The following is a 25,042-nucleotide window of genomic DNA, read 5'->3' as shown; positions in this document are numbered from 1 at the left end:
CTCCCAAAATTAAGAAAATCGGTTAACAGATACCCCTAATTAGAATATATTAAAAACAATGCTGTCTTTTCAAGTAGTGTATGCAGATTAAATTGCTTCAATACATGGATGCATATATTTAGTAAGGCTGTTGACAGCAGTAACGGGATTTAATTTGCTATTATTTTTAGCTAACATGGCATGTTTTGTTGCCGTTTATCTCATAAATGCCAGAATTTGTCTCTGCAGACCATCTGTATATAACACCACAGGCAGTAATGCATGTCCACATAACAAAGTTTCACCCATGACCCAAACCACACCTTCCCAAATCTCTATCAACATGGATTCACTCCATCTCTAAATAGTAACCGTAACAATCTTGCGTGGGGCTTGATGTGTGTGATTTCCTTTGAGAGTACTGGGTCAACATAAGACCTCAAGCTAATGATAGAAGGTCAGGGAGAAATAATATAAGTCTGTATGGCTCAGACAGACTGGTTCACCGACAGCCATGTTTGTGTTTTTTCTGTCATCAATGAAAAAGCAGTGGTGTTTGCCAGTCAGCACAGATTATATTTGTATTGCCTTTCTGTGCATACAAACCCACATGCATGTGGAAACAAGCAATGGTTGCTTATTTGCAGTTTCAGATTTAATTTTGAGGGATCCATGTGGTAAAGTAAGAAAAAAACACAGAACAACTTGGAGTAATAAACACATCTAGGTTTCTCCAGCTGAATTTTTTGTGCATGTCACTTTTTTGCCATAATTTATACCCATCCATTCATACTTCCTTAGTGATGAGCTAAATGATACCTATATATTAAAATCATACCAGTCTGACTCAATAAAATATTATTTTTAGCTTTTGTAAGGAAGCCTGATTTCACACTTAAAGGAATACGGAGGACCGTTTCATGAAATATTTATTCTGAAGATTAAATTCTACGGAATTCTTAACAATTTTAAGAATTCAGCTAGAAATTGAATTATATTATTGCATCTGGTCACATAAAGAATCAATAATTTACCTTTTGTATTCACATTAATATACTAAAGTAGATAGTAAGGAAAACGGATACAAACAGTCCAATGTGAAATCAAATATAAAGGTGTGTTTTGATGGGAGTTTAGAAATGACAAGTATTCTTTCAGAAGCCAATATCAAGGTTTTCACATCTCTATTGCATCTCTATGGCAGATGCATGAAGGCAGAAAATGCTTGGTGAAGGAAAACGAACAAAAACTGTAAAGTTTTCTATCCAATTGTTCCTTGTTTGGTGAACACAAGATCTTGTTTGGATCACCCAGCATTTATGGAAAGCCAATCATCCTACAGTTCAATAAATCCAGAAGTTTCGAAATTTTAGTTTGTACTTTGAGATAAATAAACCCTCTAATCAATTAATATCTCTATCTTAAATAAAAAAAAATGTATGTATAAAAACCCCCAAGCCCCTCTCCCCCAAAAAAACCCTTTAGTCGTTTTTACTTTCTGGTCATGCACTGTAAAACAGACATTTATTTTATCTCTCAATGCTGTAGAGAAAATGACAGGTCAGCGTCTTAGTTACTGTGCAGGGTAACCAATCAGAGTACATTTTTTATTTAGACATGGCAGCAGTTTAAATAATTTAATAATATACTTCCTAAAAAAAATGCGTGGAGATAATAACTTTAATTTTTATGCATTATTTTACTATATATTTGATTAAAAATTTAATTAAAATGACCAATTTAATAATTTTGGAATCAATATATATATTAAACAGCACTTTAATTTTCAGAACAAAAACTCAAAGAAAAAGTGTTGAACTTGTTGGAGATTGTCCCTGATCTTGATGGTGTGGATCATACCAAGCTTGAAAAAAGTTATTAAAGTTGACAGTCATGCCTGTATTGTGTCAAATATTCAAAACTTCTCTCCAAAATGTACTGCAGCTTCAGTGTCTAGTTGTAAAACTCAGTAACAAATTTTATAGAAATGTCTAAGGCTGCAGTAGACGATATGAGTGGAGCTATAATCACGAGGTGACAGACATGCAGCGAGAGACAAACTGGCCGCGTCAGGCGACTCAGTAGAGATAATGTGAACATCTCCATAGAAATCCTTTTGTCAATGATCACTTATTAGGGCTTTTCCCCTGAGAAATTAACAAGAGTCATTACACAGTGCTCAGACACAGTGAGCGAGGGAAAAGAGGGAATCATATTGAATATCAGGAGCAAATCATCCATGCTCTATGACTCCATTATACCTCTATCATGTGACCTCATGGGATATCAGCAGAGACACTGACACAGACAGAAATCTGCATTTCAGATTCCTTTTCCTTAGAAGGAATTGCTTTAAAAAGATTGTTTCATCCATAAAGAAAGTCATTATCCAGAAACAGTTTGTCATGAAAGCGTCCCAGTGAAGTTGGGCAGATTTTATTGCGATACCCAGCTTTACTCTTTTATGGTCAAGAACCTCCAGTTGTCTTTACTAGTTGTGTTAATTTCCTCCTTGGGTGTATATAATGTGGCATACACATAGGAAAGGTCGACTGTTTTTTTTTTTTTTTTCTCTCAAAGAATTTTAAATGAGAAGACCATTTTTAGTAAAAGCTAACTTTTCCATGGTTCTGTGTGATCTCTTGGTCACGACTGGATGCATTTATTGTGTCTCCACTGTGCTGCTTCACGTTTTGCCTCCAGCCTTTTCTTGGCCCTGCTCAGGAGCTCCTCCCACAAATTTTCTATGGTCGTTTTTTTCTTTCATACTCTTTGTGTCTTTTTATTTTTTCTTATTATTAGTTATCATCAGCATTAAGTGTTAATGTAATTACTATAATAACATTTCTCCTTGGTTTTATTGGTACCATTGTTTTAGCCTCTTTGGTTGCTCCCACCCCTTTTGTTCTGTCTGTTCATCTGTTTCTTCATTATTGTTGTGCCATGTCCCGTCTTTGTAAATCTTATATACAATCATTAGAGTAGTTCAGTCATTCATAGTTATTTTTAAGTTAGATTCTCTTTAATTATTTCTTGTACTGAGTTAATTTTTGTCTTTAGATTTAATTCCTGGTTCCTCGGTTTACTCTTCCCCGCCCCTTTCTGTCATTCTCTCCTCGTCTTCTCATCCTGCCTTCGGCTCTCTCCCTTCACACCTGCAAACCATTAACTAATCAGTCCCGGTCTATTGTTTTGACATTCACTCTCCCAGTATTTATTCTCCTCCCTCCTTGCTGAATTCTTCTGTTTACCCTGATAAACTCCATGTATCTGGTCCTTGTTTGCCCCTAGTCTCGCTCCCTGTGTACTCCATTGTTTATTGTAAGTTCTTGTTCATCATTTTTTCAGTAAATATTAAAATCTATTTGCTGCTCTTGCCACTTCTGTTTGTGGGTCCTTCTCCATTAACCGTCAACATGACACTTTCTTTCCAATTGAAGGCTTCCAAAGGGTTAACTATGCATTCGCTTATTTGGTAACTAATATCTGCATTTCATGCACACCATAACACTACTTGTTTGTCTTCTGAGTTACAGAGTGGTATTTTTTTGAATAAATAATAACTATGCATTGCATTTTTACAATGAATCAATTGTGGTAGATTATGGCAATTATTTAGAAAATCACGACAACAATATTATCACTTATTTGTGAGTATTTTGCAGTGTGTGTAAAACTGATCCAGGGGAACAAAGCCACTCCAATTTGTGACCTGTGTTCCCGTTCTCATCCACCAAGCAGGACTTTACCAGCTCGACTTTCCTGTCACCACATATTGGCTCCAATTCTGTGGCCCTGGACAGCATCATTGGATGTGACTTGCTGTATTATCCAGTGTTGATGTAATATCTGGGATGCAGGGTTGGGAACATTTTCTGAGTTAAGGAGTTAACAGGCCTTGCTGCACAATAAGAAGTTGGAATGATTTCTTTTTATTCTCATTCTGATATCTTATATATAACATGATGAAAATGAAATGATAATGTCTGGTCAGACAGGAGTCCACATCCTATCAGCGATGGACTAGTCTATCTGGAGCCAGACTGATTTATTTATTTTCAGTTTTATCAAGGACCAATATATAAGCCTACAGCATCATCCTAACACTGCAAATCATTGTGCTCCCTCGCAGTAGGAAAAGAAACTTGCCACCAGAGGCTTTTTTTTCCTTTCTGCTATTTCTTGGACCAAAGTTTTATTTGACAGTGGTTCCACTTGGGTAAAGACTTGCAAGAGAGGGTCGACTATGTGTGGACATGCTGCCTTGTTCAAACCCAGAAAACTACTGGGATTAAATTTCTGTCATCACAACCATGCAGTGCTCTGGGGGAGAAACGGATGCATAAAAACAACCCACAACCTTTACAAAAAGAGAGCGTTATTTTCTCTGAGGAGCTAGAACTCATGCATTGCTTCCATAATGCACTAGAGCAGATATAGCAGACCAGGTTATAAAAGTGTATGCATGTCAAAACTTTATTTTGGCTCACAAGTGGTACCCCTGCACCTGGTTAGCAGAGTGGAACTGAGAACAGGGCTCCACTGGTGAATCTCTGTCCATAGTTCTGATGCACTGAGAGCAGTGGGAGTAAGGTGCTCAACCTACACCGCTGGGTTCTGAAAAGTTTCTGTTGCTTTTTTCTATATTCTAGCATCTTCTTCCCCTTTCTCTCAGGAATTGAGGAAAAAGGAGAGGTACAGCTGTGAGCTTGTGTTGAATGGAAAGACGAGCATCACTGTGCTGAACTACATAGGTGGATTTTAAAGACAAAATGTTGCTTTTGCAAGGAGTAGAAGACTGAAAAAAAAAATAACAAACTAAATTATTTTAAAAAAAAAAGCTCCACTTCATTTTTTAACCTTCATAGTAAGAACATCAAACAAAACAGTTAAATTTTTTTGTAGGGATTAAGACGTATCTAGCAATTATACAGTGTTTGATATACAATGTTTCACATGAGAAAAACATTTCACAACTCCTGTCATTTACCTTTGTAAACAGATAGCTGTATTGTTTTGTTTTCCACCTTTTTTGGGGGGGATTTATTTTCCTCTTTTGACCTGAAGTGATTGGTCACATGAAGTTTGCTGATGGATTTTAGCAGAGGAGTGCAGCGTGTGGATCCTGTTTGACATGTTGCTGCACCAGCAGAGCATTCTGGGATTTGGATTTGCTATAACTGTGCTGCTATTGGGGCAGTCCTAATAGACACTTCCAATTGCCAAATGTGTTTACACTCTGGGCCAATTTGACCTGAGTTTTACACATATGATTTACTTGATTATTATTTATTTTCTATTTTATTTTTATCTTATGTAGACCATTGTCATAAATGTTCCTTGAACCAACATACGTGCAGTATGACGTATAACAGATGTTTATGGATATTCTACACATACCAACAATTTACTAGTTGAAGTTATGTCCAACTTTGCTCATAAGCAAGCTAAAAACCTTAATTAATGTTCACATTCAGTCAAATTACGAACACGTAAATGGTAGTCAGCAAAAGCAAATAACGAAGCAAACCATCGACTCAAACTCCTTTCCATGTGTGCTGCCCCTACCATTTTCCTACCACATACTTTAAATCTAAGCTAAAAACCTATTGGTTTTTTGAGACCTTTTTTGAGATACCTGTGATTCATTTTACATTATTATAGCCGATTTTAATGTTTTGTTTTACCTTTATTCTTTGTGTTATACATAAATACATTTCTTAGTTTTTTAATTTGTTACAGTGCTGTGGAACTAGAGTTGTTTTAGATGGTGCTATACAAATTTCTTGATTTATATAATTAAAGAATAGATTTGGTCATTTAAATATAGTCATTTAGTTTAGTGCATTTCTCCATGGTTGGCAATTACAGGGAGACAGTGGAGAGAAACAGCAGTTTTACAACAGGTAAAACACACAACAGAACTAAACTAAGGTTGAAAATCTTAATTTGGATATTCAGCTAAGGTTGATCTTCCTGTGATTCCTTCCCAATCCACAGGTTGCCAACATAAACTTAGATGAATATCTGTATCAGATATAAATGTGTGTTTCTCTAAGACAGCATAAGGTGCCGACTAGTGATTTCACAAGTATGTACAAAACCTGTTGATGGACATCTGAAATTTATCTGAAATTTATATTTTAATCTTGCTAACTCAAAGTACTGTTCATCTTCTAAGATTGATAAAAAGTGTGTAGGCAGACATTGTAGAGTTCCTAGTACTAGTTTTTGACTGTCCTGCTGAATATTACTGCTTCCTCCTTCCAACCACTAAATACGAATACAACCCAAGTTACAGCAACTTTCTCACTCAGTCTCTGCAAATGCGGAAAGTCTCCTTGTTTTAATAGCTTCTTTAAAAAAAGCCTATTTAACATTCAAATTGTAGAATGAAAGTGGTACAAATTCCCATAACACTTACTTTATCTCTAATCCGCACCAAGATAAAAATTCAATATAGAAGCGAGGCAGAAAATACACAATAGAGCAATTTTCTTAGGACTTAGACTCAGAGTAACAATGTTAAAGCAAAGGTCTCAAAAGATTTACAAACAAATTGAGGTACTGTGGCATTCTGTAAACTTTAGTTTTAACAAATTATTGCATGCACTTAGAGGAAAATGTTTAAATAGTCAGGAGTACAATCATTTAAATTAAAGGCTTCTGCTGCTCTGACCAAGGTTTTGTAAGACTCATTCAGCTTTAACCACAAGACAAATAAAACATAACCCAGCACATTTATATTGTATATTGATAAATTCTAAAATCAGTTTTCGTTTCAATTGTAGGTAGTAACAGCAGATCTTCTCAGAAGAGCTGGAAGATCTGGAGGCCTTAAAAGGTAAAAACTAACTATTAATAGGTTGGACAAAAACCATGAATGATTTTATGTCAAGTTTTAAGTTTGTTTGTATGGCACACTTCAGCAACAAGGAAGTTAAAAGTGCTTTGCATGATAAAAAAAACACAATACAGGAACCAAACATAAAACAAGCAAAGAACTCTAAGCAAATGGGTTTTTATCCTCAATTTAAAGAAACTGTTTTTCAGCATTTTCACAGTTTGCTGCAAGTTTGTTTCAGATTAGTGGAGCATAAAATGCTGCTTCTCTGTTTGGTAGAGTTCTCTGTTTTAGTCAGAGCAGACTAAAACCAGAAGACCTGAGTGGTCCAGAAGGCTGATTAAAAAAAGAAGTCTGCTAACCCATTCAGGGATTTAAAAACAAAAGTATTTTAAGGTATATACTATGTGTTAGGTCCAAAGATAATAACTTCAGTTTTGCTTCTGTTCAACAGAAACAAAACTGTGTGAACAACAGTTTTGGTTCTGTTCATACATGGATTTGTTTTACTCATCTGTTCAGTACTTGGGTGAGTTTGAGTCACATGTATAATGTAGAGCTGTGTATCATCTGCATAGTTATTCTTACTTGTTATAATCTGAGCTAGTGAGAGGATGTAGATATCGAGTATGAGGGGACCCAGGATTGAGCCTTGGGGAACCCCGCACGTGACTTTTGTCTGCTTCAATGAGAAGTGACTTAATGACACAAAGAAGTCCCTGTTCTTTAGGCAAGATTCCAACCAGTGGAGCCCTGGATCAGAGAGTCTGACCCAGTTCTCCTGTCGCTTTAGTAATATGTAATGGTGAACGGTGTCAAAGGCTGTGCTGAGGTCCAACAGAACCAGGACCTTGGTTCTTCCACAGCCTGTATTCATGTGGATGTCACTGAACACTTTGACGAGGGCAGACTAAGGACTGTGACGAGCATGGAAACCAGAGTCACTGTCAAAGCATTTGGTCATTGATAAGAAACTAACAGTTGAAACGGCGCTCTCAGTATTTTTGCTGATGAATGAAGGGTTGGAGATTGGCCAGTAATTCTGCAATAGTGACCTGTCCTGATTGTTTTTTATTAGTGGTTTGACAACTGCTGTTTTTAAAGCCTGAGGGAAAACACCCAATATATAAATATATCAAACCACAACAAAATCAATTTCAAAATGCACAGTAAGCCACGACAGAGTCTTTAAAATCAATATGACATGAATTCTCCTCCTGGTCCTCTTCAACATTGTTCTGGCTGGGTTTTTTGATATCTGCAGTGAAATTGTTTTTGCTTAGAGCGAGCAGAGAGCCGAGCATTACAGTGATCAATTTAGCATGTTAGAAAAAATAAATCCCACTGACGATTGGTTTTAAAATCATCAAGCAAAGACTTGGCAAGAAATGCATTGTTCAAGCGCACACGTTTAGAATTTAATATTAGGTAAAATTTACACACTCCCTCAGAATTCATTGAAAACATTTATGAATTGATGAGTACCTGTTTTTATCTGGCAGTATTTCACATAATATCCATGGTTATTAAGAAATGTGAATGCATCATAAGTCATTCTGCCTGTACGCAACACTTCCAAGTACAGCGCATGCAATATACAGATCTACCACCAACAGAGCTGATTATTTGCTCCTGGATCTGAAACACTCCTCAAGCACTTGAGTTCAGCTCTCATCTCCTCCAAGATTCAATCACTCAAAACACAAAGACTGAAGCTCTATTAAACACTTGTGTGTTTGAGTGATCATGTAACTTTGTGTGGATGGAGGAATTTCACAGCTGAACTCAATGAGATTTTGATGTTTGCATATGTATCATCATTTATAACTGGGTTGCAGAGATCTGAAATATTTTATGCCTGTGTTAGATATACTCCGTATACTCTCTCTGAATATATATTTTGTTATATAATTTAATATATATTTTTATAAAGTACATGCTGATAAAGAAACTTTTATAACCCAAAGTCCACCATCTTAAACCATTTCCTGCACATGACCTCAATCAATTTCTGCAAATTTTATGTAGAAAAGCATTTCAACGAATCTAAGACATTATGTGGAAAAATTAAAGTTTGTGTTTTACCTTCCTTATCAAAGATGTATGTATTTTATGCATCACCTAAATGTTTTTTTTAACTGTAAAACTTTAATAAATAAACAAAGGGAAAGTAAACAGAAAATAATTTCATTTTCAATATACTAAAAAAATAATTTCAATTGTTTTTCCCACATTTTAAATAAACCTGCCTGCTGCTGCATGAAGTTGAGTTTCTCCTTCAGTATCTATTTAATAACACTAACATCAGTAGATGGCGCTAGAAGGCTATCATTTAGCGTTACTGTGCCACGAACACATGCACACATGCAAGGTCAGTTTCTGCACTCACTCAAATGTATACACACCGCTTTCTGCATTGTGCATACAATGTTCATTTGTGTGTGTAGTACAGTGTGCGTCTTTGACACAGAAATCTTGACTCGTCTTTTCATGATAAAGACTCATAGTGTCTTTATCCATTTAATTTCTAATATTCTGTAATAGACTCGCCACATGCTGCTTATAAACACCAATGTTAAAAATCAAGACAATCACTTCAGTACATGTAAATATGTGGTTGTATCGTTTGAGTATTTTGTAGTTTTTGGGTTTCACTCACTTTAATTGGGTTTAGTATGTTTTAATTCAGTTCTTTCCTTTAAAAAATGAATGACCACCTCTGACTCTCCTCTCTCCTCTCTCACCTTTTCGGCAGCTTTTCCAACTTTCAGCGCAGAACTTCTGAAGGAGTGAAACGGTGGGGAACAGCACATGGTAAGTCTTTATTTGCTCATTTGGTTTCATCCTCTTTTTTCCATATTCATCCTCACTTCATCTTCACTTTCATTCATTTAGCATATCCGTTGCTCTATAGTCATCCATACTTCTGCGTTTTGTACCCAACCCCCCTCCTCCCTCTTCTCCTTCTTTGCTTCTCTGTTAACTATAAAGATTTTTCTTTAAATCACAGTCTCTTTCTTTGATGAATTTCATTCTTTTTTTGTCGCATCTGCCCTGCTCCCCCAATCTGCCTGTTCTTTTAATCTTTCGTTCCTCTCCGCTTTTCTTTCATTGTCTGCACCTTCTCTGCCTACCTCATGTTGCTATCCCATAATCCAAAGCTCCACTAAGGGACGTGGCACCCTGTCTGCAGAGCCCACCCTCCTACTGAGGGTATCAAGGACAGAGCGTGTGTTTGAGAGCCACACTGTGTGATTGTGTAGTGGATGTGTGTTTATGTATGAGCTTTAAGTCGTGGATAACAATGTCTTTTTTTTTCTTTTTTTTTTTTGAGGGGAAACAGAAATACACGTGTGAATGAATGTGTACATTTAGTGACTCCATGTAACTTTGAATGGAACTGTGTTTTAAAATTTGAATTATTGCGTGTGTGTTGCGATCTGCCACACAATCCAAAACACAAAACGTTGATCAGGAGAAAATTTACCATCGTGAAAACAGATTTTACAACAGATTTTCTTTTTTCTTGTCATTTTTGTGAGTCTGTGTTAGCTGTATTTAATAAGCCTGATCATGACATAGAAGAACTGCAAACTGGTGGCAGTCATATAACTAACAAGGTTAATTAATACATAATTAACAGTATTAACTAATAGTACTTTACTATAGTAATAAAATGTCAAACATATGTAAATTTAAAATATGATTCTTCGACAATTTTAGGCTTTTTTCATATAAAATATGGGTGATTGAAACAGACTTATGATGTTTTTTTATTTTAACCAGGGTAAACAAATGTCTGAGCAAAGGATTAGATTTACCAGATAGATTGGAATATTTTCTTCATATTGCATTTATAAAATTAGGACAAATTATTTAGTTTTATTCAATTAATAAAACTTTTTATTGTTGCCATAACAAATGTGGCAACATTTTTCGTAAGATTGGCAAATTTGATATTTAGCTGAGGACTTGCTTAGGTTTAAGCAAAAAATAAAAAATGTAATTTAAGCTGGTGTGTGTTAGGATAGCTGGTCAGTCATAAATTACTGACCATGGTTCCCTTAAAACCAGCTAGTTCAGTCACCGCTGCTCATAGAACATGAGCCAAAAATAATTAACTAGAACTCAAAGAGCAAGGTGTTAAAATGACTGAACCAAACATTTATGTAATAGCAGTGGATCTGTATGCCTTTTATATTCTGTTTCAAAACTGAGGCAGAAAAAAAAACTGCTAAATGAAAAGCTTTAATTGGGACAGACTGAAAATATATTTACACCATTTTAAGTTCTGAAGATGATCATTAACCTCCTTGCTTTATCTTTGATTTTCAGTCATATTGTGGTTAAAGCTTATTGCTGGAACTCTACTGCCTGGGTTATAAATCCTCAGAGGAAACATCAGTGGATGACGACGCCTTAGGATCCATGTTGGATTTTGTTAAAAGTTGTTCATTTACAGATCAATTTAAAACTATTACTTTTTGTCAGTACTTTTCATTTAAAGTTATTTCCACCGTTTACTGCCTTCAGCATTTTGTTTGGTAATCGTAACATCGCTAAAATGAAAATGCGCCTCTGGACCTTTTCAGTGGGGAAATAACAGTTTAAGGCTCCCTAAAGGAAAACTGTCCATATTTAGGAAAACAAAGCAAAACCTCAACTGGAGTTAATGAATAAATGACAGAAGAGAAAGACTGTTAATCCAGGAAACACTCAGCATCTAATGCTGATTAAATGAAGAGTTTAGATTTATGTTAAGCTTTTTCTTTCTGTGATGTCTTGATAAAGAAACTGAAACACAAACACATCAGTTTACAGCAGCCGATTATGAGAACAAATTCAACTTTGCCCAACTCTCTTTGTATAGACATGTATTTAGTGAGTCTAGAGTATTAGACCTAACAGTTCATCAAATAAGGCAAGTAAAGAATCAAAATACATTAAGTGTAAATCACTGCATTGGAGAAAATATTACTTTGTGATATACTTTATCTTAAAATAAGATCATGGAATTTAGATGACTCAACAATAAACGACAAGTGGGGAGGGCGTGGTACCACTGTACTGCTTTCTGCACTGGGTGTGTGTGTGTGTGTGTGTATGCCAGTCACCCTAGGGTGAGGGGATTAAGTGTGAGCCAATGCAGTAAAGGTTAGCGCTTGGTCTCTTACGGAGGCCTCTATCGCACACAAATCTCTGAAAAGGGGAGGAGAGTGAGATGACATTATCATGGGCCCAGAGCCACTCAAAGAGGAATGAGTTTTCTCAAAGCTCATAAAGTTGCCCAGGAAAACTGATCAAATCTCTGCACAAATCCTCAAGACAGAAAGCTGCAAAACTGAACTCCATATAAAATTACAAGAGGAAACATTGCTAAACTAAAACCATGCGGTGGAATTAAACACCTTCCCCCCACTCCTTTTCTCAGAAATGGAGTACGATTGAAGTTTTCTTTTACCGAGTTCATTTCGGATGGTGGACATTTTGGGATTTTTTTTTCTTCTCTGCTGAGAAGTCACAAAATGGCGGCCTGGAGGACTGAAAAAAGTGGAAACAGAGGGATGAGCGCATAAGTAAGACCAAAGGTGCGTGTGTGCGTGTGCGTGTGTGTGTGTACACGTCATGCATGCAGTCTGATTCTGCACAGCTTTTCCTCTGAAACTGATACGAAAGAGATTCCCTCTCTCTCTTTTTCTCTCCCTCTTTCTCTGAAATCTGCCTACGCGCACACTCAGAACGTGTTTTACATCGTGGCATTCTTGCTGTGCTGAAAATGTCTTAATATTTTGCAGTTAACTTTTTTTAAAATCACGTGCCTTGTACTTGATGCTGATTATGTCAGTTTGTTTCCTTTTTGAGCATTTTGCTTTGAGCTGAAGACATCCTACATGCTTTTCAACTCAAATAATTTCATTTGTTAAAATATTTTTTAAATTATCTAAATATGAAAATAATGTCATGTGTCAACATGTTGGCTATAACAGTTAGCCAGTCTGTATCTTTTTAACTGAATAACCTTGAGTCCAGTATGAGTGTTAAGTGTAAACTTTATGCTTTCAGTGTTTCAGTGTACACTGTTTTAATGATACAATGCTTCAACATGTCAGGACTGTGGCTTTGGATTTATTACATATTGTTTGTGGTACATTTTATGTAGCGCAAAGGGACTTTTTTTCATACCATAGTTCTGTAATTTAATGAGGTTTTTCATAAACTAGTTAAATTCTGGTTCTCCTGTATCACCTAAACATTTCTAAACTTTGTGTTATCTCCAGTGAGTGACAGGATGATCATCAAGTCTTCTGTATCTTTTGCCAGATTGCCTGACAAAAGCCAGGAATGGTTAATATAGAACTGAACCTTTGTGAATTTGTTTAGGCACTGCTATATTACTATATACATGTGGGGTATTCATAACGTGAGTATTTGTTGGGAAAAAGGTGAAATGAAAAGTATAGATGCAACTGATAAAAGATTTGTGAAAAACTATTCATAAATTATATTTTCAACCAAAAGAATAATTTTGCTCCAAAAAACCTGAGATGTATTTGTGAAAAAGTTGCCCTGCAGGTGTGTGGACCAAAACAAGGAAATAGTGCCAACCTGTGAGGTCGACTTCTAACATTTGTATTGTCACGCGACATCTTTTGCAAGACTAGCGGGATCTAGTGCCAGGGTCTGCAGCTCCTTGAGTGCTGGTATCCTGCTACTTTTGGATGCATCCCTGCTCTGACCAGGGGGTGGACTGGCATACAGGACTACCGGAGATTTCCCTAGTGGGCCGATGGGTTAGTGGGCCGGTGGTTAAACCCGTGGAGAAGCTGCCCCACAGTCACACAGCACGTTCTTGTTTTGCAGGGCCACAAATGCACCAGACTGCGCCATATCAAATGCCTTCTCTGCCTCTCCTGATCTCCAGTCAGGCAGACCTCAGCATGCGCCTGCAGAGTGGACCTTTAAACACTTGAACGAGCGCTACAGGGCCAGCCAGCTGACAACGAAGAGCGGAGATCAGAAATACTCGTTCAATAAAGGCCGCCTTATAAAAACAAATAACCTCTGTGGCCCGTTTTAAATTTTTTAAAAAGATTTTTAGCCTCTAGTGGCCATTATTGAACAGTAATTAGACAGGAAATAAGGAAGTGAGATAAAGGGCCGGGAATCAAACCCACGACATTTGAGTTGAGGACTATAGTCTCTGTAGTCGGTGTGCACACTTTATCAGTTGAACCACTCAGCCCCCCCTGTGATGCTTATTAAAAACTTACCAGTCACAAAACAGGATGAGCCTTCTCCTTTCTAGTGCAACATAATTAAATCTCCCCGTTTGTCTCACACATCAGCAGAGAGATGCGCAGTGCAGTGGCTGTAGCTCGTCATGCAGGGCCGGCCCAAGGTGAAATGAGGCCCCAATCAATATGATTTAGTTCCCCCTCTTCCTGTTTAGACCATTACCGCCACTGAATGCATTTTAATACAGATTTGGCAGGTTGATTTGGCTGAGATTAAAAACAATCACTAATAATTGGTAAATTTTTGCTGAGGTGATTTGTAAACAAACCGAGCACAAGCTCAAAGATTAAACTCATAACACCAGATTCTGACTGTGGTAACACAACAATGAAACTGTGAACATTATCCTTTGCACTTTTACAAAGTAAGCCTGCCCATTACTGTAAATCTTAAATTTAAATATTGAATTTTACAGCTGAAAAGCTGAAGGTGTGCCAATCTGTTAGGAGCCACTTTATCTTCTCTTACTCCAACCCACCTGAATCAAATGAATGGATAATTACTAGATCTTTTCAAAACTTGCTGACATGCCTGGGAGGAAAATCAGCCTTTTGATTCAAGTGTGTTTGAGCAGAAGTGCATCCAAAAGTTTCAGGACAGCTGCCCTGAAGGACTTGAGTTGCAGACCGCTGATCTAGATGACCTAACAATAGAATAACATCTAATACATTTGTTGGCCTAGAAACATGAATGGGAACACATTCAGTGAAGCATGAACTGTTTCTGTTCTCGTTAGCACTAATGCACCTACATTTTGAAGTAAGTGTGTGTGAGATGGGCTCTACTTAGGAAGAGAGGAAAGCAGAGCATTTACAAGTCAGTTCTACAGTTTATAAAAGCATGCATTAAAGAATCTGTGTTGCACAGAGAGAGATGTGTTGAACTCTAACAATGATTTTTCAGGTGATTAAATGCATTTTCGTAAGTTAACAATGTAAGGCATAAAATTTAAATGAAGTTAAATACACACGTCAGATTTTTATTTAGATCCTAAGGGCTTATTGCCACTTTTATTGAGCAATATTTCTTCTGAAATGGGAAAAGGTCTAAATTGCCTTATTTTAATGGGCATATTTATATGTAATATATATATAGAGGTTATTTATTATATGCACTCACTCGCTACAATTAATAAAAAGGAGAGTTTGAACAGCATGTCTGATCTGAGTCAGACAGCATGTCTGACTTTTAATAAAAACGTTGTCCAAACTCTCAGAATTTTCTCGATCAAAAAATTCAGATCGGATCAGACATTCAGATTCTTCAGGTTCCCGATGATGTGCAGTGCACATCGCCCAACATCTCTGACCATCTCTGACGTTTTGGTGTCAGATTCATCCATATTCAGTAACAACATGCTCACGCAGTTACCAGAACCTGCTACATATGTATGTATGCAGTTTTTGCATCAAGTACACTTGTACCCACCGTCACCATTTGAGAAATCATCATTGGGTAAATAAAATCTGAATGTTTCAGCTTTCGTCTGCAATTGACTTTCAGGAAAACTCGTAATTGTTGCCTTATTTAGTCTGGTTCACTGTGGTAATGCTCCGTTTCTGGTGATTTATAATTTAAAGTTGGTGTTAACTGTAAGCAACTTAAAAAGTTTAAACTGTGTTCTGTCCATTGGAGCTTTGAACCTTAATATAGACATTTTATTTTGTTCCTTTTCAAAGCATTTTCACATATTTTACAGATTGTTAGTCATATAAAGAGCAGCTTAGTATGTGAAGACATGAAAGTGAGTCAACCACTCTATAAGACAGCTAAAATCAGAAATCTCTTCAACTCCAACCAGCTTTTGATTAAAAATACCCCTTCAAAGCTCGAACTGAACTAAATATCATGATGTGAACTGCCACTATAAACTACTTCAGTATCAGTTCAAAGACATTCTGCAGGCTGAGAAAGACCCACATTTCAATGTTTTCAGTCAATTTTTTATTTTAGAAATTGTCAGGAACAAAGCTTTGCATGATTTTTGTCTGTTTTTGTCCTCACCATTTTAGTCGAGGTTGTTTTTGTCAAGTTTAAATGTAAATCAGTCCCTTAGAGATTAGTAAAATCAGACAATGCGGACATACTTTTTTCATGTTAACAGATAAATGCATGCCTTTTGAAGGAAATGAGTTTCAGCTGACTTTAGCCAAACTTTGCGGTGTGAGATTTTACCCGGCTGTGTTAATTAACACCCAGCCACTGTCTGGTTGTGTGACTGAGACAGTTCACATTTATTTTCCACCTTTCTTCCTTCTGGTGTTGCTGCTACTTACCAAATATAGCTCGTGTGTGTGTGCATGTGCCCAGCTGTATCCTTGACCATTTTGTAAGTAAGCCAGCATGGGAGCAACTCAAAACCAAAAGGCCATTTTACTCCAAACATTCAATTCTCTCTTCATTAGCAGTCACATTACTTTAGATTAGCAGAAAGTGGACATTTACAGGCGACACTGACGCCATAATTAAAATTAATTTAAAAATAAGACACAAAGAGAAGTAATTACTCCAAGTGTTAAAGGTTTTCTCCCTGGTAACTTCTCTTATCGTTTTATTGCTCCATTTTTTCAGAGCAAAATAAAAATGCAAAAGAGAGAGTGGACTTAGCAGCAAGAGGAATTAAGAGCTAGCAGTGACTCATTAATGACTTCACCTGATTATTAGGAATGGGAAGTTGCCCCGTAAAGGTTGAGTAGTTTACAATGAAATCTTTTAATTAGACTGGATTTGGTCTGATTGAAATGAAATATAAATAGCTTCTTAAACAGCTTATCACAACCTCTGTAATTTTCTAAGCTCTGTTCTTGAAAGTTTTTTTTTGTGCCCAAACAAGGAGGCAAACATTTCTTTAAAAAACAAGTTCTAAAAAAAGGAAAAATGATCAGATTATGTGCTCTTGTTAGGCCATAATTCAAATATTCACACATTTCAGGGGGCTGCATGCTGATAACTGCCTTAGTGCCGTATGGAAAAACACAACAGAAAAAAATGAAGCACCGAATAGACACTGAAACGAGAGTCTACTTTTTTTTAGGTACTGAATGGCAAGACGGTTAATAATACATTACTTACCAGAGAGAAAAACACAGGGAGGTCAGAGGTTATGGCTTATTTCAAGACAGTTGCTTTGGTGTGTCTTTTATAACCTGAGGCCATTTGGCAGCATTCAGAGTCCAGGACAAAGCCTGGACCAAAAAAAAGTATTGGGTCAAAATTTCCACAGGAAATGATGGTGCTGAATTTTTGAGTCCATGTTATATGAAAACAACATTTATGATACCTCTGCTCAAAAAGAACAATTGGTAAAACACTAATGGGTCCCGATCAGAAGTTTCTAGCTATACTAACCAAAGCTGTGTGCTGACTTAATCACTCCTCCTTTGGTTTTAAAAATTACGTAAATATTGTTTTTATTTTTTTTTTAACTGAAGACAGTTATGGCATAACTACATATTGATTTGTTCTATCTACCTACTCAACTCTTGAATTGGTTTATAGTCATCTAGTGACTTTGCATTGCAGAGTTGTTCTTATCTTATTTGATATAATTTGAACTAATGGGAGCAGGTAGGCATTAAATAACAGGGGCCTCAAGATGGAACCATGGGGTACCCCAAATGGGATTTCTGTCAACTTGGATGAAAGGTTATCTATTGACACAAAGAACTCGCTGTCATTTTAGTAAGACTCAAATCAGTCAAGTCCTGTTCCAAAAAGTCTGACCCAGTTCTTCAGTTGATTCAACCATCCAACTTTGTTGACCTTTTGTACCCTGATCTACATTGTCAAATGCTAGACTGAAGTCTAATAATACTAGCACTGTGGTTCTTCTGTAGTCTCTATTTATGTGGATGTTATTAACCATTTCGACAGTCTCAGTTCTGTGGTGAGAACAAAAACTGGACTGAAAGACATCAAAGTAGTTGGCCATTTTTAAGAAGATATTTAACTTTTTAAACAACATTTTCAACAAACTTACTGATGAATGGAAGATTGGAGACTGGTCTGCAATTTTCAGTAGAAGCTTGTCCTACTTGTTCTTTTTCAGCTGTTTGATAACTGTTGTTTTCAACAGCAGTTTTATAAACAGCAGTGCTATAAGCATTTTCTGCAAGACTGCCACACTAATTTTGGGCCTGAACATAACTCAGTGGACAGAGGTCGTGGCTCCAATTAACATTATGTATAGGGAAAGATTCACGCTGGACCTCAAGTTGCTTGGGTTTTGTTCATCTTCACTCATCCTCCAGAAATTGGGACCTTGATTCCCTAATGAAATGTAAAAAAAATACTTCAATCTGAAAAGAGGATTTTAGACCACTGAGCATCAGTTCAATACTTTTTCCTCCTCAGCCAGGTAAGAGGATTTTGACCATGCCTGTGGCTCAGGATTGGTTTGACACAACTTGACAACTGCAGCCTGTGTCCTGGGTATGTCTGTGTGTGTTGGCTCTTAAAACTCTGACTCCAGCTGTAGTCCACACCTTGTGAATCTTGTGGAAACAAAAAAAACCTCCTAATCTTCTGAAGGATGCTGTTATCCCTGTTGCTTTCTGCACCTTTTTGTGTCACATGTCTGCTCAACTTTCATGGATCAGCTTGGATACAGCACTCTGAACAGCCAGCTCCGTTAGGAACAATCTGTTTTGGTTCAGCCTCCTTGTGCAACATGTCAATATTCAGTCAGCTTCCCATGGTTTTGTTGGACATAACATAACATTTCAGTATTATTACCAGTTTATAAGTTTCACATTTTCAAATAAATCAGTAAATTTATTTGACTTGTTGAGAGTGTAGGTATTTAAATACTAATACCAGTGGTGTGTGTTCATAACCGTTTTGGGGCAACGCTGACTTCAGTGTAATATTGCACCATTCTTTTTAACACTCAGTAATCTATGAATTTGCTTTGCACACACTGCAGGTTTCAGCATTTTGGCAAAATATTCTGATAAAAATCTGTTTAGTGCCGAAGCTTTTTAAGACAAGCCACTTAACTCTGACTTTGTGCTACATTTCATCGCTCTCCCTCTTCTCCTTCAAACTGCTCCCCTCTGTGAGGTGTTACAAGCTGGAGCAGTGCTACTATATCACTATCTGTAGTGTTTAAAGTGTGTGTGCGCGCATAGACAAGACTCAGGCAAGCCCTCTTATCCAAATCCATTCCTCACTCCACAATATCTACAAAAACACTCACATGCACGCACAAAAAAACACCTCTACAGACTGCATAGCCTGTTTGGTATAGATAAGCAGGTGAGTTTTGTACTGAGTCAAGTAAACCTACAACCATGAAGAGGGTAAAAGAGAGAGATTGATATTTACATTTATATTTACCCAGTGAGAAGAAAGAAAGGGATGAGTGAGGAAGAAAGGGGCATAGAAAAGAGAAAAAGATGTTTACGATATTATCTCTAAGAGAATATTTACTTCTCAGTGGGAAATAGTCGCCTGCTGCCTCTCCTCAGTGGGGCAGGACATACACAAAAACCACAAGCTTTCTGCCAGAAGCCTTTTATGTTTGCATAGAGTTAACTTTAAGAAGGCCTGGCACCTTTTTTAAATATTCAAACTAATTTGACCATGGTGGAATTAAATCTGTGTTAGTGACACATTATTTGTTCATCAGTAAGTCATTATCAAAGACAAACATGATGGCTGTGCTAATGGAAAAAAAAACAGTGATTGTTGGGAGGGTGATCTTAAGTTGGGATGTTTCACAGTGAAAGAGAGAACTACCAGGACCATGACAGAGTCAAAGAAGTTAACCCTGATAAGTATGAGTAAAGTGTGCCTAATCACAACCAGCAGCACAAACCACCAAAGGATCTAATTTCTCTGCAGACAAACTCAAACCAAATCAAATGCATCTTAAAGTGATGCTTGTTGATGGTGTTGTGTGCCATTGTGGAAATGTCTGTTCATTGCAGCAGGAATGTATTTTAATTTGAGGGTTCTGTGAGCATGTAACACTTTAAGACTTTTCCTGAAACTGTAAGTTTCCATAAAACAGAATTCATATTCTATAAGGGCAAATGAAGTTTGATCATTTCTGTTATAGTTTGGTCACAGTTGTGGCAGCTGCGCCTCTATTAGACTGTCCCAGGGCAGCTGTGGCTACTATCCAGTAGCTTTCCACCATCAGCGAGTTAATGTGTGGGTGAATGGGTGAGTGCTGAAAGTAGTGTGAAGCACTTTGGGGTCCTTTGCACTTGATGAAATGCTGTATGAGTAGAAATACATAAAAGATATTTGACCAAACCTCAACCTGCCCACCATAGTTGGAAAACAGCCAAACTGTAGCAATTATTTTGTAATTTACGAAGAAAAGCATAGCACTGAGCAACAAACCACTCAGTCAAGTAAAAAAAGGAGATCCTAAATGTAATTTAGGATCTGTGTTCTTTGTTCAAAACAGAACCAGATGTTCATCATAGTTTTAACAGTCCAAGTGAAGCACATCCATGGGTCGTTTATTTCATTATCCCTCTAACCTTCTCCATAGTCTTTCTTTAACTTCGTCTATTAGTCATCAACGCTTTATTCTGTTGCTACCATATATCAGTTCTTTTTTTTTTCTCAGTTTCAGCACTTGCCTGTCTCTAAATTCTTTTAATTTGTGTCCTTCCAACCCTCTCATCCGTCTCTGTCCACCACTCTGTACTCCCCGTCTTGCAGTAAAAATTGGCTACTGGTCTGTCATGGCTGAATGACGGATTAGAGGACTAAGGTGGCTGTTCGTCATTTCAGCATTCCATATATTTAGTCAATTCAGCAGCACCCTATTATGCTTAGTATCCCTTTTTACAGCATCATCTTTATTTTTCTGATCTATGATTGTATGTTGCTCTTGCTTTTTGCATTATCTGTTGCATCCTATATTGGGTTTGCTCTCATTCCCATAATCTTCTAATGAAACTCATTAAATGCAGACAATTAAACCTTAAACCATACAAACTAATGTAAAACCCAGCATTTTTCTGAACACCTTAAATAGCAATGAATGAGGTGTGCATCCACCAAACAACATAAAGCACAACTTTATGGCAGCAATGTTTGAACAAATTTGAACCCAAAACACACAGGAATGTCTGTGTCAAACTAAACTTCACAATACATAAATAATGGAAGAATGGAAATATTTTGTAATATTTTGTATATTTTGTATTTTGTATAAAACGTAAAATAAAGATTAGATTTATTTATTTTTTTAATCCTGTGGAACTGGTGTGTTTTCCGATGCCGGTCTGCACTTCTTAAAACCTTGAGCATGACAAGAAAAGATGATGAACAAGATGAAATAAAACATACTTTGGCTAAATTCTTTTATTTTACCCCTCTTTTCTTTTTAAAAACAAAACAGGCTTTTATTCCATTACCTCAAACAAGTGTTTTTTGAAAAGCACGCACATAAGTATATATTTAAAATTTGTATTTTAACAACCAAAGCTGGAGTTCAAGTATTTGTTCTGGTTTACATACCAGCAGGTTTTTCTTTGATTCTTTGTAAAACATTGATGGTTAATGTGAGAAGCCTAAAGCCATTGGCAGATATGCGGATGTAATGATGAAAATCATTGCTACATTGATTCATTATTTCTGCTTTTCATTTAAAAGTAGTAGCAACTAGGATAAAGTACCGTATTTTCCGCACTATATGGCGCACCGGATTATAAGGCGCACCTTCAATGAATGGCCTATTTTAAAACTTTATTCATATATAAGGCGCATCGCATTATAAGGCGCATAGAATAGACGCTACAGTTAGGGTTGCCACCCGTCCCATATTGAACCTTTACGGGACGCGATTTGTTCTGTAATCTACAAAAGTGGTCCCTGAGTAACTTATATAGTAGGCTGCCCCAGTCATTGTTTCACTCACGGTGTTACGATATTGTGCCCAACTACTTTCTGGGTAACACAGACGAACCGACACGCTGTCGCCGCAGTCTCTGTCTCTCTTCCCCCCAGCTTTAAATGTAGGGGCTGGTCCCTTGGTAACCCTAGTCGAAGCACCCCGGATGAATGTCTAAAGCCACTTTGTTGACATAAAGAATGTCAACAAAACAGTCCGACTGCGGTCGCGAGGAGAGCCTTCCGCAACTGGGGCGTGGTGGGATGATGGTCACCCTTCTCCGTTCGCGCACAGCATGTTCGTGGAGAACGTGGTGCTAAATGACCTGCAGACGACCTGATTCTAGACGTTCGGTAGGTAGATAAGTCAGTCAAACTTTATTAACAAACCAGCGTTCTGACAACTATCCCAGCATGCACCTCGCGCTTCTTCTTCTACGGGCGAAAATGAAGTCGGTGGCTGCTTACCGTAGTTGCGAGACCTGTTGTGGCTCAATATTGGTCCATATATAAGGCGCACCAGATTACAAGGCGCACTGTTGGCTTTTGAGGAAATTGAAGGTGTTTAGGTGCGCCTTATAATGCGGAAAATATGGTATTCAGATGTCAGTTTGTAAACGTGGAGCTTGCTGTTGTTGAAGTAAGGTGAACAGCGTACATACAGATGTGCTCACCGGCCTACTTCTGTGATTAAAACTGTTCATCTCCTGATGAGCACAGATTGACATCAGATGTGTCTGATGATCAAGTGTATAGTGAATGTTGCCTGGTACCCCAGAGCCTCAATGACCTGACGATGACCCTTTCAGAAAAATGGAACGTCTCATTACACATAAATCACCAAATGTGATGGAAGCTCAAAAACAAATGAAACGTTATCGATATATTTAGATTTATTCTTGTGATTCACCTACCACTACTGTTAATCTTTGTTTCAACAGCTTGTTTGTGACTAAAACAATAACGGTTGTATGAATTGATTTAAATGCCCCTCTTGTCCAAACAAGCTTCATTCTTTTTTAGAATCTTAACTTTGTACTCTGGTCACCAAAATTTACTTTATGCATTTCTATAGACAGAAGCAGTTTCAACTCTACAAAACTTGAGTTTGCATGAACAGTTTAGTCTATCTCTGTCTGTGCTTTATTGTGAAGCCAGAACATATTCAGAGTAAGCACTATTGGGATAGCCTTTCAGCTTTCTTCTGAATCTGTACTGTGACTAAATGATTGGGGGCCTCATTGTGTTCAATGTATTGGAGGCAGTTTTCCAACCCTAATCTAGTGCAAATGTAATGCTAATTTTGCAAAACGGAGCCTGAAATTGCATGTTCTCCACATACATACATGGGTATTCCAGATACTTCAGCTTCCTCTCACAATTCAAACACGTTTGTTTACTTAAGTTGTGGTGTGAATTTGAGATTAGCAATAAGTGTAGACATTGATGGTTATCTGTTTTGTTTGTTCCTTTTGTTCTATGGTGGATTGGAGACCTGTCGGTCCAAGCCTGACTGCTTTGAGTGGCTGCATCCCCTCTGTTACCCCAGACGGGATTAGCAAAGAAGAAAATGATTGAGTGAATCAGAAAACAGCCAACACAGACTACTGTGCACATCTGTTGTTGAGGTGGAAGGCATTTATTTTGAATCAGCCTCCTAAACAATTTTACAACTTCAAGGAAGATATCTGCAGAGTATGTCATTCCAAAAAGCTACTTCTGTTGACTTTTATGTCAAGAAATACATACCAAAGTCCCCAGTTTAGTGTTAAAAGCCTTTGTTACAGCCCCTGAAAATGAGGTAGTTCATTTTCAAAACAGGTGGTTAAAAGAAAATCAAATAAATCTGGCTTTTGACATTCAAGTGAAATGCTACTGTACCTTACACATGAATGTATTTTCTAAATAGCAGAGGGAACCTTGGCACAGGGACTGGCTAATTATTCACAGATTGAAATTTGGCAGACACATGTGCTAATTATTAGTGCTTTTAGCAATTGTACTATCAGGGAATTAGCATAATGTCTCCCTAGTGGCCATTTTTAAAATGGCTGCCAAAACTACTGCAGGCTTAAACTAGTTTAAAATGACCGTAATTAAAGTTTACATGAAGTAATCAACATGATGGATTTTTAATATTTAAATTGTTTAGCAGAAGCAAGTATTCTTAGATTTTCAAGCTCTGTAATCATGTAACCAGTGTTATTTTGGAAATCGCTTAGGTTTTGGAGTGCAAGTCTTTCACTTTCAGGAAAGTAACTTTAGAGATAAATTATTCAGATTTTCTTTATTTGTGATTATACTTTTAGCCAATTACTAGAGATTTCACATATATACATGTCCATTATTTTCTCCTGAAAGAAAAAAGATAATCAAAGTTAGACTTTGTATTTTTTGCCTCAAAAAGATTTCACCTCATTAGTCATTGAAATCCAGTGCATTGCTGTTTTAGGGATTCTCTTAGTATTCAAAAGTTGAACTGTTTTGAAATGTAAAGTCACCGTTTAGATCAGTCGTTCTCAACTGGTCAGGCTTCTTGACCCGCCTTCTTCTATTATTAACTAAAATTGTTCTCAAAATCCAGGAAATTCATCATCCGATTTATTAAATGAATTAATTCATTGACTCAAGCATTAATCATGAGGCTGAGTCAGCCTGTTGTTGCTGGTTGTACTGATGGTTACGTCGGCCTGGCTTGAATCCCGCACCACATATGGTTGACATAACCGCCAAACAATTACGACGGTTTTCTCAGTGGCTGTAAAATACACAAAATAAATAAGTACAACTACTAATTTATAAACTCAAATGATGTATCTTAAACTCGGAATCATCACACTGACACCGTAACCAGCCCTGCAAAATGTGCTCTATTATCAGCAGATTTATCTTAAAATGAAAGCAAATTGATAAAATATGCAAATTAAAAGCGCTAAAACGTAGCAAATTAAGTTTTTTTTTTTAAAGCAGGGTGTTATGTAAAATCAGCTGTATAACATGTTACAATGTTATACCCTCATCAAAAACACATTGTGGATTATTGCTTTGATTCTTTTAATCATGTTTGAG

The 25,042-nt window shown here is 37.0% G+C and overlaps 1 long non-coding RNA gene across 1 annotated transcript in view; it reads left to right on the top strand.

The window, feature by feature from the left end:
* The first annotated feature begins 2,918 nt into the window (after window positions 1–2,918).
* LOC103146628 (uncharacterized) overlaps window positions 2,919–25,042 on the top strand; it is a 121,881-nt gene continuing 99,757 nt past the window's right edge. The window contains exons 1-2 of the long non-coding RNA XR_001663696.1: window positions 2,919–2,929; window positions 9,579–9,637. This is a non-coding gene — a long non-coding RNA (uncharacterized LOC103146628). The remainder of the gene's footprint in view (window positions 2,930–9,578; window positions 9,638–25,042) is intronic.

The sequence above is a fragment of the Poecilia formosa genome, unplaced genomic scaffold (assembly GCF_000485575.1).
Source record: "Poecilia formosa unplaced genomic scaffold, Poecilia_formosa-5.1.2 Scaffold164, whole genome shotgun sequence".
In the NCBI taxonomy this organism is placed as follows: Eukaryota; Metazoa; Chordata; class Actinopteri; order Cyprinodontiformes; family Poeciliidae; genus Poecilia; species Poecilia formosa.
This window is presented reverse-complemented; position numbering and strand designations above follow the sequence as displayed.